Genomic DNA, 18,482 nt, shown 5'->3' on the forward strand with positions numbered 1-18,482 from the left:
AACTAAAAACCAGGATCTGTCTTTTTTTTCCCAAAACAACTATCCCTTCGTAAAAGCCAATCCCTGCTACAATAACAACCCGAATGGTAAAAAAATCTCTTTGTTATATCATACCAAAACCAGTGAAACACAAATCAAATAAAGCCAGTTTAAAAAGACCCAGCACCACAACATTCACGTTAGTCAGGGCCTAGCTAGCGGCGCACAGACAGCGCTAAACTGCACACCCGCAACACACTCAACCGACAGCTGCACCCACCCTCCCCCATCTTCCTCTCCTTCTCTCTCTCTCTCACACACACACACACACACACACACACACACACACACACACACACACACACACACACACACACACACACACACACACACACACACACACACACACACACACACACACACACACACACACACACACACACATTGTAGCTCTCTTTCACACTCTGGAACAGCCTCTCCTAGTCAAGCATGGACTGAACCATTATGATGAAGGGAGGGAGTGGGTGTGGGGCATTGAAAACAAAAGACAAGGTACATTAAAGTGTTGCGTAAGTGTTGAAGTCATTCAACAGTCAAATATAGTTACAGATTTGCCAAAAGAAAATCATTTTATTTTCTTGAGTTTAAACACAAATAAGTGAAAATGCTATCGCTAGATATTTTTCTTTTAGGTGGGACGCTTTGAGGTCATTTCTTAAAACAAATCGAAAAATAAGCCAGATAAGAACTTTTCTCAGAAACACGAATATAACAACTTTTAATGATTAACTAAAACTATGTCTTTTGCGACTGAAAGATCAATTTTTTGTCAAGTATTCTCTACGTTTACAAGCAAGAGGTAACGTTTTGTAGCCACAGTCCCGTGCTAGCTGCGCAAAGCAAGAAATTAGAGAACAGCTTGACACAACAAGCAGCCTCTATCCACCCAGCTTCTCCCACAGCAGGGAGGGCTGCTGTAAAACAGACTGAACCATTCCAATGGGGGGGGGGGGGTTCTTTAACCAAGAGGAACAAAGAACACCCACCTACAAACTAAAAAATATAGTTACAGCATTATTACTTCCTTTACTGACGTTTGCGGCAAAAGATTCTTATGAAAACACATACAGACATTAGATCCTGATTTGACTAATTGAGATTAAAAACAGACAGATAAATAGTGCTTGTTGTGGTTCAAAGAACATGCAATTTGTGATGACATTTAACTTTCATTTAAAGCTTCATAAACAGCCCTGTTGTGAGAGTAAATAAAATCTTGTTGTGCGTTGTCTGCCCATCCCCCCTCTTTCTGCTACTGCAGAAACACAAAATGGCCACCAGCGCTGCTGCGAGATGCATGCTGAGCACAGGCATGACCAGATCCTATAACAAACCCCGCCTACTTAAAAAAAACAAGTACAGAGTAACTGCAGAAGGCTTCATACTTTTGCGGGAATCGTGAGGGATAACTGAACAGAAACTTTTTTAAAAACCAGCACTTTTCATTTAATTAACTTATCGACGTGTATATAAATGTGATCACCTCTAAGTCCTGGTTTAGGATTTTACTGTTGTTGCCAGAGCCCAGGTGTCTTGGATTCACTGTTCAGTAACACCCTGAGCTTATGACTGAATTGTTTAGAGCTATAATGCTTCATGTTTTAGGAACCTAAGTCTAGATAACTTGGAAACATGCCTTTTCTCCTTCAGGCTTCCTGAGGTGCTTCAAACAATACGCAAAACAGTAAACCTGACAACTTAGTTGTCAGACAGAGGATAATGTTAGTCTATATTACTTATTAACTAAGCACCAAAAAAATGAACAGTTATCTTACATGTTTCTGTAAAGGCTAAATACTGAGTAGAAAACAAGATGTCAGCCCGTGAGAGCAGAGCCTGCATTCCAACATTACTGCGCACAGCGCGCAGTCTTCCCTCCCCCACCCTCACTGCCTGCATCTGGATTCACTGAAACTCAAAATGGCCACCTGGTCTGCTGTTCTCAGCCCAACTGAGCCCTAAGAGCCTGCTACATCTAGTAATCTTATCATGTTACGGGAGCACCACATCTGTGAAAAATAACTCCTTTGTACATAAATCTCATGGACCCAACAGAATATTTAGCTGAAATTGTGCACGATTCTCCTTAAGCAGGTAGCTTAATTATGTGACTGTTAAACCAAATCAGACCAATCACAAAAACTGTTTTGCAAATGGATGATGCACACATTGTCAGGTTCACGCTGTTACCTGCTACAAAGCTAATATAGTTCCTATTCTAAATAGATAGCTACAGTGTGGTTATTGTATCTTAATGATATCACAACTCTGAGGACCGTGAATATAAAAGATTAAAAATTGTTAGGAGAAATTTTAGAAGTAGATAGCATTAATATTCCCATGATAAAGTGACAGTTTGTGCGATAATGCTGAGCCTGTTTAGTAGCTCAATCATTCAACTTCAAACAGTTACTAGACACACAAATAAAGTGAGATGCCTGGAAAAAATAAACATGAATAATACATTTGAATAATGTAATGAAGTGGATTTGTCCCTTTTTTCATATTTGCACTTTAATCACACACATGGCCTGTAGAAAACTGAACACTTCAACCACACACTATACCATTTATGGCTTACTGCACCCTTTCTTTATGCCATCGCATATGATCAGAATGTTTGTGGTTGCTGCTACTGACAACTAAGAAACCGAATAGAACCAAGACTTTGTCCTATTCTTAGCTGCAGCTGATTATTGATCTTTCCTGTGACATTTGTTCATGCATGTCTATTTGTGTCTATTTTTTGGTCCAATTATGGTGTGGCCATTTTCACGTCACGTTCAAATAGCTAATGTACTGTACATGGTATTCTGAATTTATATCACAATAAAAGACTATAAAATCTGCAATAAACTGCAGACATAATTAATGGTAGGAACTACATGAAGTGACACTTACAGTTAATGGGAAAGTTATTCTCAAAACATATTTAAACTGTTCTTCAATGGTCTAAAAGCAGCGCCTCTTAGCCTACCATTGTCCAAACGTTGTACGCGTGATTTGTTTTTTTCCCCCTTTTAAATGGAGTGGAGACTAGCAAAGGCTGGGTAGAAGGAAAAAAAAGGGGAAGAAAAATAGGGAGGGGGTGGGGCGGGAAACCAGGAGTTTCCATGTGAATAAAGCAAGCACATGGTGATTTTTCTTTAGTCATGCGCTGCTGAGGGAGGCTCATTTCAGGGCTTTAAAAAACTTATAAATTCATCAATGTTGCCCAAAATGTTACAGACACAACAAAAACACCACGTGGTAAATAAAGTCTGCTGAAAACATAGTGAGACAAGACCTTTCAATAATTTCACAACAGAGATATCTGAGTACATTTGTATCTTCTTTTTTTTCAGGTAAAACTGACATCCTAAAGATCGTAAAATTCACAAAAGTAATAGTATGAGCTAAAGCTAGCACCACACTGTCAGATCTAAGTCCACAGCCTTACACATAGCGGCAACAACCCCTCCCCCACCCTGGCAGTCTGTTCCAGACTGGAGTTTTACAGCCAAGCATGGATTAAACCATTGCAGCAAAAAGGTGTTCTCATCAACAAGGGAGGGAGCTAGAGAGGAGAACGACAAATTGAAAGCTCTCCAAATAATCTCGAGCCCTGTAGCTACAAGTTCAAAACAAAATTAGCCTGTGTTGAACAGGAAAACATTTTTTGTGTATTCTAGTTCTCCTAAATTGGTAGATAGTCCACCCCTGGTCCCAAAAGCAGCTCATTCTCCTTGAACTATTGGATCAAATCTCGTTTCTGTCTCTGTGGCATTAGCCCATCTATGATTTTGTCTGGATGTGGCGAGTTTTTGTTTTGAATGGTAAATCCAGTGCTATAAACTGCTTTCCCCCTTCTCGTTCTAAAACACATTTGGGGGTGAGTAGAACGTGGCTATAAGCAAAATGCATGTTGATTGTTTTCTGCTACAAACTGTCAAAACAAAGCTAACATTTCCTCAACGTAATGATTTAAATTAGCAACTTAGCCTACCCTACCCTACACTTTCCCCACCCCCACTCCTTTCCCTTTGATGGATTGTTTGCAGTGAATGCTCCAGCACAAAATGGCTGCTACTGCTGAACGCAGTAAGAGCAGAAAAAATCCCTTTTAACGTGAATGCGGCTGCCTGTCCCAGCCTGTTTTTTTGATCTTCAAAGAGGTAACACATTTTTGTATCAGAGGAAGATTTATTTGATCTGCAACACTTGGTGAATATTAATTAGATTTACATCTCTAGGTATTGTTGGGCTACTCTTTTCTACATAAAAGTAATAATAAACATTTTGGACACCACAGAGAAGCAAATCCAATATCAATATCTGTATTGCAGACTGAAAATTTCATTGTGGGGAAGTATAGAGATGTGGAGGCAAGACCATCTATCGTTAACAGTATAGGCATTCTTGAAGCGCAAAGACATGGCGTGTTTGGCAGCCAGTATTGGTTGCATGATTTGCTCTTTAATAGTATAGTTTTGGCTGCAATAATACATCTTATGAATACAATTAAATGTCAAGTTTAACCATCTGCAACACATAGACAATACTGATGAGCCAACTTACATAGTGAAGAAATGACTTGAGGAACCAGGTTTAAATGATGCCCTACATACCAATATTAACAATGTGTGCTAAGCTAATACTTTGCCAGATTGTCAATCAGTATATGAAGCTACATCCAAACGTCCACTACGCTTCATTTAAACATTGAAAACAATCTCTGTTGATTTAGCTTTGTATCAGATATAATCCGTTCATACTAACACCTGAAAACATATATCAGATGACCATTCACACACACTAGTCATGTGCAGTAGGGTTGAACAATTTGAAACAGCGCGATTTGCAAATCGCAAAAGGCTGCGATTTAGAATATGTTATAATGCAGCACATCTGACTCAGGATTTATAATTTGCTGTCACACTGTCAGTGTGGCAGTCATGGCCACCAATCAGAAATGCTGTGCTGCGCACATACTAGTCATTCCCACCAATCAGAAGTTGCCCAGGGCGACTACGTATACACCCACCAACAACAACACAGGTGAAACCAAAGAATAACATTGCATTAGCGGAGCCAGAGGCGACGTTTGACAATTTAGTCCCAAAGAGAAGCCACAATTCTGTGATGCGGGAGTATTTCAGGTTTTAGCCGACAGATGTACAAACAAAAGAAGGTATTGGGCAAAGCATTCAGTCGCAACATTCCGAGGCAACACCACCAACTCGTATTACTGCTTGACACAGCTACATGTAGTGTACGGCCAACAAGTCAGTGAAAGTAGTGACACCCCATCTAGCAAACACAGTACCACACAAGAGTCACTTCTAAGCTTCTCCTATCATTGCATTACATTACATTACATTTATTTAGCTAATGTTTTTGTCCAAAGCGTCTTACAGTAAGACAATATTAAATAAACAATAATAATTCATAGACATCAGCGATAGGTCTGTACTCCAAGACGGTCTTACCAGCTAAGACCAGTCTTAGTAAAGACCAGTTGGTGCAACTGGCCCCGGGACAATTCGCCCCTCTTTATGCCCCCTTATCACTGACAATAGCATGCTGCTATAAAAAGCGATTAATACCTATTGCCAGTAAATAAATTTGCCTTTCTGTTATTTTTCCTGGTGTAATGATTGATACCACTAACAAGGTAAGAAACAGTAGAAAGCAGCATGGAGAGTTAGGCTAGAGGTTACTTTATTGTATCTTTTACTTCAATCTCTTCAAAAGCAATGCTCAACTGAAAAATGTTCAAACATTGCTTGAATGGAAACTGATGGACTTCGTGGCTGAGAGGACAAAAGGCTGTCCCAATTCAGGTGCCACATCTTTTGATGGCTGCATCTTAAGACGAAGGTCAAAGGTTCCTTCAAAATCAGCCGACAAATGTTCTATACAATCCAGTGTTTCCTCTAGGATCTTTTTCAGCAGCGGGGGCAGGCCAAATAAGTCAATCAAAGTAGCAATAGGGGCAAATATAATAACTAAAGTGCATCAGTGCAAAACATCGAACTGCATGTTAAAGATCTTTACTGGGGAGCTTGATCAGCAGACTGTCACAGTTGCTCTCAGCGCTGCAGGACAACCAACACTGTAGCTAAACTGCTCCAAATCAATGTAGTGCTGCTTTAAATGTTGGTTCAGATTCAAGGTTCGACCCTACCTGCAGCTATTGCACTTTGCCTTGTCGCTTTCTCTGTTGAAGTACAGGCAGACTATTGACAGTTTAACTTGGTCCATGTTTCACTCGGACGTTAGCATGCATGCTACCTGCTGGCTCCATCAAAACACAGGCACAGTTACGCTGACCCGTGACGTATATTAAAATATATGTATCTTTTAGGAACCGATAAGCAGAAGCGAAGTTTAACTTTTCTCACAGGTGCCCGGTAAGACTACTCTTACTCCTCACTCCCTCTCCTCAGGGGCGTGTTGTCGACAGCGCTCCGTCGCTGTGTCTTGCCGTTTCAAGATAAAAGTCCTTGCAGGGTCTTGAAATTGCGACTTCATGACATTTCATAAAATTATGTAGCTGTGGCAGCAATTTAGCAGCGGCGAGTTGCGCCCGCAAGATGAACGTAGCGGAAACCCTGCATTCACAAGGAACAAAGTATCCAAAGGGTGGATCCTTCTCAGGCTAACCTATCCAAGGAATTATTGAGCAATGGTGATGAAGCTAACAAACTAGCTACACGGGAGACCGAGCTGCAGTAAGTGCAGCGGCTCAAAGTAGCTAACGATGCAATTGTAAGTGCAGGAAAACGGGTGATACAAATAGGAAATCCTCTATAAAACAGAGAATCTCATTTCAGTTTTTGCCTTTGCACCCTACTCCACCAGGAATCCACTGCAGTGGTCTGTGGAGGCAGAGGAGGGCCTGATGGAGTGCTACAGGATAACACCCTGGGAGATGTTTCAGGAGAACCACGGTGACGACATTGATGGTTTCACTCAGTGTATAACCGACTACATCAGGTTCTGTGAGGGGTGTGTTGTCCCGACCAAGAAAAATCTGCTGCTTCACCAACAGCAAACCTTGGGTCACAGGGACATTAAAGGCATTAAAGAAGAGTGTTTTCACGGCAGGGGGCAACAAGGATGCTAGGAAAGAAATACAAAGGGAGCAGAAAAAGACTGCTACAGGGACAGAAAATAGGGAGGATGGGACAACACTAGAGGTGTGGGGTGTGAGAAACAACACTACCGAAAGGCCCTGCTTTGCTGGGGAAAAAGGAACATGCCAACAAGCTGTTTTTCAACTCTCCACCACAGGTCGAGCCTCCCTTCTTCTCCTTTGATGTCCCCTGTCACACCTTAGCTACCCGTGGCAATGACCTCCTATCTCCATGCAGCAAAAGACAAGACTCCACAGCCTCTGGAGAACAACAACCTCGCAACCTCCAACATCCCAGAGGCCCATCACCAGCATTGACACTATCCTGCTCCCCCCTCTCCTCTCACCTTCCCTCCCTCCCTTCCATCATCCAAACCCCCCCGCCCCCCTCCCATGTTCCTGAGGATGAAGGACTGTTCCCCAGTCCTGGGAGCAGTCTGTGCTCAGCCAAATCCTCAGCCATCCTGGTAAAAAAGGACCAGCCAGGGGAGACGGCAACTCACCAGGACCAACAATGCCAGAGGTCCTGACAACATCAATCCAAAGGTGCTCAATAGTGTGTGCAGAGCAGCTGGCAGGAGTTTTCAGGCAACCGTTCGACTTCAAGCTGAGGCTGAAAAGAGGTGCAGAAGATCTGGAAGACATCCTGCATCTTCCCTGTGGATAAAAGCTGGATTTATGCTTGACGCATCAGTCCGTGCGCACGGCGGTGTTGATGTCTAATTGACAGCACTTCCCGTGGCGCGTGGTCCGCAAAGATTGAAGAAGTCACTTCCTGCATGTGGGGGAGCTCTAATCGCTAGATGTTTTCCACTGATGCACCCTAAACAATAGGGAAATCTCCACACTCTCAAAAACCATTGTGGAATGTTTGCCCGTTTGGACACTTTGGGCAAGGACTAGGTAAGGGGGCGGTTTTCGGTTTCAAAGTATACCACTGTATGAAAAAGTCACGGTTCCGAAACCACTAATATTTCCTGTCATAACGTCCCAACGGTAAAAACTGTTCCCCCACGTTAAAATAACTATTCACAAAGATATTTGGGATGTAATGTTGTAGCGCATGTCGTTACTTCAGTGGGTTCCCTCGGCATAAAGCACACACAGTCCAGACTCAGAATGAGCACTCTCTGACACACACTTAACTCAAAAATATTGTCTTTTAATTTGCATGTGCTGCGCTGCCTGGTGTTGTATGAGCGAGAGAGAGAGCGGAGCAGGAAGTGAGTGTGAGTGTCATACCGGCCCATGCCTAGCAAAGACACAGTCACTTTTGACAGCGCCTGCCAGATAGCAGTACACACATCAGTGACAATGCTGGAGATGGTCGGTCAGTCAGAGGATGAACACATCACCTTCTTCTTTTGCCTTGTTTTTCTGAAAGCAAGCTTATAACCTGCATTTCTTCCTCACCAAATGGCGGCAACACCAGATCTGCCGCTGTTGCCATGGTGTGTGACACCTCCTTCTTCTTCTTGTTGCAATTGCAGTGATATAGATAGTACTCTGTCAGCAGCGACACCTTTTGGTTAGGGGAAGACTGCACTATGTCAGGCGTGCCTAAAGCACGAGCATTAAATTGTCTGGCTCTGCAGTGACGTCACAGTCAACACTCGCAATAAATCCAGAGGATTAAGAAGGACGTCTCAGTGCTCCCAGAGACTAAAGACCTGTGGCGCCAATTTCACCTGTCATGGAAGCCTTTGAGGGGCTGGTCCTACAACACCTCAGGCTCCCAGTACGTGACCACCTGGATCCACTACAGTTTGCATACCAGGTGGACATTGGATTCGACGACACCATCATCTAGCATACAGCTTACTCACACCACATACTCACCTGGCTGTGGCTAACTAGCTAACAAACTGAACAAGCTGGTGAGGAAGGCCAGCTCTGTGGTGGGGATGGAACTGGACAGTGTTCAGGCGGTGACAGAGAAGAGGATGAGAGAAACACGGTGGGACAGTAGACCGTCAAAAAATACATACACGTTTTACATAACAGAGCAGATGAGAGGATTGAAGCAAAGTGACTAGCTGTCAACAAACACGCATGTAAACACCGTGGCAATTATCGTGTATCGTACGATAAGTCGGTAACGTAATTATCATGACAGACCTACGTGGGAGCACTCCTCACTTTATAACATACACATCCTTCAACTATGTCAAGCTACCCTTTCTGCTTGGTGAAGATGTCAGTGACAGGTACAGGCAACTGCACAACCAGGCCCAGGTGTGATTCGGAGCGAAAGCAAATTCATACCGCTGCATTGATCACCACCGTAGTCTGGTAGGCTGGATTTTGCCATGCCTTTAAGTGTGGCCATTAGGAACAAGAAAAAACACATTTTTCTTTATATGTGGTTTGTTTCAGGCATGCCTAACCCTGAAGACCATTATCACATGGACTGAAATAACTTTTCCTCTAGGACTTTTTTCAGTAGATGGGCAGGCCAACTGAGGGGTGAGGGAGACAAAGTTGGATTTGAAAGTGACAGTGTCACCGTCAGTGACGTCCTCAGGCCACAAAAACATGGAGAGCGACAAAGATTCACAAGGCCCATGGCACAGAGGACTGATTTTAAGAGCAGGACTTTGCCAATTCAAAATCCCCCAAAGTGGGCATTAGTGGGGCAGAGGACCATGGTGGTCCTGAGCCATATATGTTGAAGCTGATTTCTCCAGTTCCAGATATGCAAGAACCCGGAGCTCTCGGACCCGAGGCAATGCAAGCACAAGGGAGGATGGGGACAGAGTGGTACCATAACGCTAGTTTACCAAGCTAAAGTTAGCAGGCATTTGAATAATACTAAGTTTGCACTAGACGATATCCAATCGAAGGAAAATCGGCGTTATGCCAAGCTCACAAATCAGCAAGTGATCGCTATGTGTTAACTACCAACATGACACAATCAGGATCCAAAATTAGAACTCGCCAGTGCGGGTAAATTTTGTTGTTGGCGAGTAAATTATGGAGACCACGCGCCATTTTGGCAGATAGAAAAAAAAATTCCTACACGACAGAAAGCTGCTGCTTGCGTAGGAGGTAATTGCGTCAGTCATCAAACTGCGCGAATTTGCAATACAGTGGCAGCTACAAGCAAAGATGGTGCCGTGGGGATGGGCCGTCAGGCCACGGTGGGGTTCCCACCCGCCTTCTGTCCATTGCAGAAGGCGGGTTCGGTGGAGGGGGTCGGGTACGGCGGTGGCGACTCTGGGCGCGTGTCTGGCCTTTCTTCCTAATCTCCCCAGCTAAAGTGCCTGTAGTGCTATAGTGTGAACTGTGCTGTGACTGGCAGTGAGTAAGTTGACTACAACGTTAATGGTGTTACGCTATACAGCCAATTAGATGGGCCGAGCAGGAACCCGCAATACCCGGGGCTGGAAGTGTAGCACAACAACATATTCTCTTGCAAGGTTTGTTTCTTTCTTCGGTACATCGTTAAAGTGACAAACAATTGCTATTTCGCGCCTGTATCACGTCATTTCTCATGTTACTTCTCACGTGTGTTTTTCGTGACAAAACGTACTTTAGAGACCAGAGAATTTCTCAAGGTCAAGGATCATGTAGGGTGTGACACCCTGTCATACTGCACAGGGCAATGGGTTGGAGGAGATATGTAATGTGTGTATTTGTGTGCAAGCCTGAACATACATGTATGAAACATATGTTCTCTTGTCTCCCTGAAACTAAAAACACTGAAAAATCTATGTTATTGTCTTTTCAGGTGGCTAACAACCTTTTAAAGAAATCTTTGAAAAAATTTAAGACAACTTTACACTTTACTTACACAATTGAATTGTCAATACACATGTAAATGTATTAGACATTGTGCAGTCCATTAAAATCTCAAATCAGGATACAACCAATGTACCCCTCTCAAAATAGTGTGAACCAAGATCTTATTTCATATGACTCTAGTTTTCAGCCCAATGCAGACCAACTGGCATTAACTTGTTGAAACTGGTTCTCATGGACTTGGCCTGCCCTGCAAAAAACTTTCAATTAGGAAAAGATCAAAAACACCCAAAATGCTGATTTTACTTTGGAATTAATAAATAAAAAGTAATACGAACTGAGCCTTCATACCAACAGTATTCAGAAAATACAGTTTGCAACACGTGTTTCAAAAGAATGAAATGCTGTGTAAGCCTATCACAGGACATGTTCACAGATTTGGTTTTATGAGTGCATACTGCAGCTCTTTTATTAAATGGCTGGTTTCTCATCCATCAAGTGTGACCATATGTTCTCTGACATCAGTCAATGAGGTGATGTGACAAAGATGAAACTCAGCTGAAATTGATGGTATTATGATACCCCTTTAAATAAGCATCTCAGTTATGTGGCTGAATTCTCAATTGGCATGTATCATACACACACAAAAGATTAATTTCCATGAGGATTCAGAGTCATGGGCCTACACATGCACAGCGCTGACTAACATTTGGCAACAAACCTGTATAAACCAGGATTGAGAAAGCGTCAATAACAAGCACACAAACTCTTATTTCGCTACTTATATCGGACATTTGGAGGTCTCGCTTTTTAACCTACAGCCAGACATAACTTCAGTGTTTCCTACATTCTCATTTAGTATCCATTTGATGAGCAAGCGCTGTAAGCTGTTGTAATCAATAATAAATTCTAATAAATTGAAATGGATGAGAAATAAAACAATTCATTTAATTTTTTTAAAGGTACTCCTAACATCTACATGAAAGCTATTTGAAATGTGGGTGGAGCCTCTAAATGCTGCTTCCTCTTGAGCAGAAAAAAGGCTGACTGAGTAATGAATTACACAATGCGAAGACTGCCACTGGGTGAAGGTGGAACTAGAAAGAGGGCTGTAACACTCGAAGAGGTACATGCAAACCTGAAACACCTCACGTTGTATGAACTAAATCAAACATTTTTTTGAAGCATCATGGATGTGATTTATCAGTTCAGATTCTTCTGACTGTTAAGATTCCCAAACTGGGGTAAACCCTCTCTGGTTTGAACCGCAAACATGGACCTGGTCACTTATCTGTTTGCCTAAATCAAAAAAGATCCAGATTTCCCCCTCTCTTTCAGAAACCGACAAGATCGGGTCATGAGAAAAACTACCCAACTCTTGTACTACCATTGACTTTAAGCCACACCCACATCCTAGGACAGTGTGGTGCATGGAAAATTACTGGGCTGTACCACTTTAGACCAAGAGGGGGATTTTACTGCACAATGTAGTGAATGCAGCAGATTCCTCTTTACTCTAGGCCATTTTTTGTATTCTTTCCTTTTTAGACTTCCATATAGTGTTGATTTTAGGTTTTGAGATTATCTTAATGATTTTCTTTAAATCACAAAAGTACCTAATTGAAGCCTACAAGTTTTTTAAATGTCTAACAAGGGCGACCATTAAAGTAATCAAGCCAAGTTGTTATTATTGCACTGCCTACCTTTCATATTATCATAGGGCAGACTACTTCTAACCAAAATATGTCACTCTTTTTGCCACTCCCCCAATCTGACACATCTGCATTATGCTGGCTGTGCCTGCATAGTTTTAACACCAACACAACGTGGTCGCCTCATTGCCTTGGACCTCTGAGACTTAAGTGAGATACAAATGCATCCAAGACCAAAATGTAGATAGATTTGCAGTTGCTACATAGGGAGTATCACATGCATCAGACTTGAGCCGACACCAGATCAGTGAACTGGGTTAGTTAGTTTCATCTATTTGTTTATATGGCTTGTGTATGTAATTGTGTACAAGTGTTCTTCAACCAAAATGCTGTGTCAACTTTAAGAGCAGCCATTTGTTTAACATACAAAACATTGCCAATTTTTTTGAGTAAATAAGTAAGCACAAAATGCCACAATGCAGTCTTTAAGATCTATTAGAATTCATACCAAATTTTAATTTCAGGAATTTAATTTACACGATAGTGAAAGTCGCGGAGATGTCAGCCGCTATGTGATCTACTTGTAAAAATCTTTATACTGTTGAAGTAACATGAGAAAACGGTAATATTAAATTATTAGTTTATGAATTTTTCATTGGGCTAACATCGCAAGTGCTAGCTAGCGTTGACATCTGCACTAGCAACAATCCCTAACCTGTAGGGCTATCTGTAAAATGCGCCTATCACATTTATCACTATCACAAAAAAAATATGTGTATCTAATTCATAACCAAATACTTATATATTTACAAGCCAAAGCCCAATGAAGCATATTATCTGGTTCAATAAAATGGCAACCGAGTGCTACGTAGCTAACATGCTAGCTGCAGTACTTCGACTCACCGACTCTTCGCGTCGCCTGGCGATGTTCCCGCGATTTTCAGGAACGGACGGTGGCCGACGGTGGCCGACGGTCTCCTCCTCCTCCTCCTCCTCCTCCTCTTTCAGCCGCTGTTGTACTCGGACTGACCCAGTTGTGTACAACCGCTGCGGTCAGGATGCGCAATCAGAGTGGCATCAAGTCCGCCGGTTTGAACGTTCACCGGGAAAACTAACCGGTGAGCGGAGCCCCGACAACAACTGTGCCTGTTTCACTCGTCGACTCGCGCGAGCTCGCAGACAGACTCCTCCTCTTTTCGTGGTCCACTAGCGGACGTCAGCCGTCGGTGGCAGCGGCGGTTGGTCGACAGACGCAGAGCAGTCGTTGTTGATCAGCCGTCGCGATTTAAACGCGGGTTTTTTTGGGGGGTTGTTTTTCTCAATCTCTCCTTTAAGCCGGCGAGGTATGTATACACAGCTCCAGGACGCTTTTGATCTCTTTTTCTACGGCGGACCGAGCAGCGCTGACACAAGTCTGATTGCAGCTGCACCTCTGCTTTGGGACTAACCAAACTGCAGTGTGGTGGAAAGCACCTCACAGAGCCGACGGATGGAAGTAGGGACAAGGAGCGGAACATTAGCGGGGAGGGGGGGGGGGGGTGGGTGTGTGACTTGTCCACGACAGACCGGGTCTGAGGGGGAGGGGCTACACCGAGGAGGAGGAGGAGTCAATGCAACAACCGACTGGAAAAAATAGTCTGCAAACTTAGCTACAGACACTGGTGCCGTCGTGGGTCTGTTGGTTGATTGATCATGATGCTGCTGTGTATGCATTGTCCAGTCTGTGATCAAGTGAAGAACACCAGTTACCCTGAGTGGTTTGGTTAATGATAAGTTCAAAAAGAAAATGTCACACACGGGACCAGAAACCGTCCTTCTCAAGGTTATAGGAAGAATACTAACCCATTTTTAAGCCTGCGGTATAAAGAGTTAAAACAATATTACATCATATATATATATTTTTGTGGATTTTTTTTTTCATTTTCACCCAATGGATTCTAGCATCAAGACAGGAAGAGATCCTGTAATTCTCAGCCGCCTCTGAAATAAATCCACTAACTTAATGAACAGCAGATTGTCTTTAGTTTTTAGCTCTCCTCTGACCACATGCAAGATTATACGGGTCAGCCATTTTGTCAACTCACTCGTGTGTGAAACTTGTAGTTTCCCCTACAGGCCAGCAGGGGGCTAGTCATGGTGGTGCTCTGATCATGAGCGGTTACGTTTTTGTTCCTGTCTACAAGGAATAGCCTAAACCTGTGCACCTAATGTAGTCTGTGTCACTATGGCTAGTCCCCCTGCAGGTTGTATGTTCAGAAGATAAAAAAAAAAGCATGTGATCAGGAGTGGTAGTGGTAGGAAAGCCGTGCTCTCTTACCCTGTGCTCGTGTTTCCTTCCTTCATACGCTCTCGCACTCATCAGACAAGGTCTGCAGAGCTAGTTTGACAGACAGACGCTTAAGTATCTTTCGTCACCTACATGTGTGAAACAAATCCAGCCAGGATATGCTGTAAAGTAGTTCCTCTATGGAATCAAATGGCATGTGCATTTTCCAATATGACAGAGCTCGTGCAGATCACAGACCGCACACAAAGCGGGATAATCACATGACACAGCCTGATCATCAATAATACAACTGGTACTGCTATAAAACCCATGTGTGTTTGCTTTGCAGAATTGTCAGTAAGTCATTAAAAAAAAAACAAGTAAACACATTTATCGCATATATCGTTTAAGTAGTAGCCAAATTCGCACATAATCAATGTGACAGTGCTGTGTAGAGCATTTGAGGAAGGTAGTGTGTTCATCAGACGAACCAACCTAACCTACTCAGTCTAATCTAGCCCACTGGATAAAGACAGTCATATCCAAAGTATTTCACTTAACATTTACTAACCGTTGATACTACAGTTAATGGTCAGCTGACCATTGACATGCACACGTACTTGCATGAGAGGAAATAACTAGTTAGTATTTCGTATTTTATTCGTAAGTAATGTGTGATTAATATTGTGATACGGTCAGAATATGAGGGGATCTCTGATCAAAAACCTGGTAGTGGTAGTGCTAAGTTTTTGCCTGTGGGGGGGAGAGAGAAAAGGTCGACGTGAAAAATTGCACTTAAAAATTAGCCAAGCTCAACTGCCAGCGTGAAGGTGAGAGACAGACCGACTTTCGATTCAACATGATGAATCAGCCGAAAGGCCACTGATAAGGGCAGACTAGTGCCAACTGAGATAGTCACACCACAAAACTGCAGGCGACGGTCAACCACAGACACTCAACAACAGCCCAACGGCATTGATGGTTGCCATGATGTGTCAGGGCCTTTGGACTGTCACTTAAAGCAAGAAAACCTCACAAGCCAAAAGTTGAAGAGAAAATTAATCATTTTCCTACCAAGATAGCTGAGGGCGCAACAGTGCGAAATAACGAACTACTAGACTATAGTTTGGACAATGTCAATGAACGGGAGGATAGTGACAGCGAGGGCCAACTCACAACTCCACTGCATAGCCATGAAAACGCCTTTTTGCAAAAGTTAGAGGCGAGCACAGTTATATTACAACAAACAAAAATACCAGTGACGTTAGCTTTGCCCGTTTACATGCTCACCGACTGTAACGGTGCAATATCATTTACAATCTTTGTAATTTTACAAGTCATCTTTGAATTTAAGTACAATGTCAATTTAAAATAGATTAAAATGATTGAATTTTGGAAATATGAATGATGCACAAAGACTGAGTTGGCTGTGCACGTATGAAACGTATACCTTAGCAAGTTATCTGGAGAAAGCTTGGGTGAGGAGAAAAAAGGCCCCTTGTTGTCATTTTCATTGATATGTCTGGTGTCCCAGAAAGGGATGGCCCAAATGCATTTGCGTGACAGGGAAATAAAGAAATATATCTATGTATGTAGCCCTTGTCTCAATGAAATCAAACTGTTTCTTCAAGATCAAAAAACAAAGCCTCTAGGCGGATTGCTAAAATATAAAACTATCTTCCCAGTGAATTTCTACAGGAAGACAAACAGAGGTTTGAATGGGAACCTTGAGAATTGCGTTCATTGTTTTTTTAGGAATGAAATTATTTGTAGTTTAATCTCAGTATTTGTAAAGACTTGATTCAACCGACTTAAAAATTGACTTGGACTTAGAACGTGTGTTTCTGTTAATTATCCTAGTTTTTAACACATCCGCTTTGTCAGAAATAAAAATCAAATATGAAATAAATAATTACAGAAATGCAGTTGGGTACTGTATTACACAAAACTGTTAGGAAAATGTTTGCGCCATAACAAATTAAAGAACAGTACTAGAATACAGAGTAACTTCAGATAGAAAAAAGATCCATGATTTAATTGTCAAACTAACATTTCAATGAATTTTTTTGATTAATCATGATGTTTAGTGTCAGATTTTGATTTGAGGCTCTATGTATGAAGAAGAGAAAAAAATACCAAAATCTACTTGGTTTAGTGACATCTAGAGGCAGCGGTGGGCATTTCATGACTTGTTAACAGATAGTTACATCCTGTTTTTTCAAAACCAGGCGGTTTGGATGAGATCTATGTGTTGTTGTTTTTAGTAAGATGCTGTGCTTCAAGATCATATGACACATTTACAGAACTATGATGTAAACGATGGGACATATTTGTTGTAAAAAAAAAAAAACCAACACATTTCCCTTCCTCTCTTGTTCGTTTCGGCCGCACTAAAACACTGCTAGGTTTACAATTCTGTATCTGTGCTTCTGTGAAAGAACTATTCACTTAGAATACAAAGACTTTTAGGTGATTTAGGTTTTCTTATATTCTTGTGAAAATGAAATATTTTTCCTCAAAGATTGTGGGTATGATTCATCCTCTGGTGCACATGAATCGGTTTTCAATTCCACTTCAAATACCACTGGCTCACTATTCTATATTTTCTAATTTCAGTTTGTGTAGGACAGCCTGTTTAGATTTGACATCTTTCGCGCTGAGCTCTAATGTTGTTCTTCCCGATTTTCCAAACCAACACACACTTTGTCAATCTGATCTTTAGAAGGTTATTTGATATGGTGACAATGACATAAGAAAACAACAATGACAATATGTGCAAGAGATACGTAATCAAAGATGCAAAGATTGCATCAAAGGAAATCAGGCAAGGCTGTTGTTTGTCTGATGCCTGAGAACCAGGGCTGAGGTCTGATGTCCAAAATCCTTTGCTCTGTATGGAAGACTTTACTGCCACTACAAGCAGTGAAGGATCTTGAGACACACGATAGTGCTGCCTGCATCGGAGTTCAGCAAGGCACCATTTGGGCACTAAATTCAATCATATAGTAGCAGCGTACCTCTGGTCCTCCAGGTCCACGTGAACCACTGCTTCCTAAAGATCATTAGCTGGATGAAGTAAAAGAAACCATCCCTTGTTCAACTGAAAATCCCTCTCTTAACTAATACAGTGTGGACAGATGTGAGCATTATGCAGAGCTGTGGTTCCCCAGGAACAAGAGTAAGTATCACTGAGATGAAACATGGCATATTGCATAATGTCAGTTATGCAACATTGTCTCTTGATTTATCAGTACTTTGCTTGATTTGTCTCCTGAAGAGCCAATCTTTCCAGCTACAACGCAACAGGAGAATCCAACTATAAATGGAGAAATGTGTCTTGTCTGTCTGTCTTGTTTTCCTCAACAACTGCTCTTCCAATTGACTTCAAACTTGACAGGTGCATTGCTGAGGACCCAAGGAAGTGCAGCATCTGATACGTTTTTGGATGATCTCAATGTTGGACACTCCTGGTTTACAGGCACGACGCTAGTTACTTGCAACAAGTGATTGTGGGTCACAAATATTCAGATATTTGTCCACCTCTTTGAACACAATGATGATACTTATTGGAAAAACAGGACAGTGGACTTGATGCACACGTGGGTTGTGCCATACTGCACAATCAAGAGGTGAAAGATCAAGTTGTTGTGTTTTCTAGTAAATGTGT

The 18,482-nt window shown here is 42.1% G+C and overlaps 1 protein-coding gene across 2 annotated transcripts in view; it reads right to left on the reverse strand.

Moving 5' to 3' along the window:
* LOC118312321 (activating transcription factor 7 interacting protein) overlaps positions 1-14,068 on the reverse strand; it is a 29,314-nt gene extending 15,246 nt beyond the window's left edge. For both annotated transcript variants that reach the window (XM_035636843.2, XM_035636841.2), the window contains exon 1: positions 13,453-14,068. The gene's annotated coding sequence lies outside the window, so the exon portion shown is untranslated. The remainder of the gene's footprint in view (positions 1-13,452) is intronic.
* Positions 14,069-18,482: the final 4,414 nt, after the last annotated feature.

Source organism: Scophthalmus maximus, chromosome 8 (genome assembly GCF_022379125.1).
Source record: "Scophthalmus maximus strain ysfricsl-2021 chromosome 8, ASM2237912v1, whole genome shotgun sequence".
Classification (NCBI taxonomy): Eukaryota; Metazoa; Chordata; class Actinopteri; order Pleuronectiformes; family Scophthalmidae; genus Scophthalmus; species Scophthalmus maximus.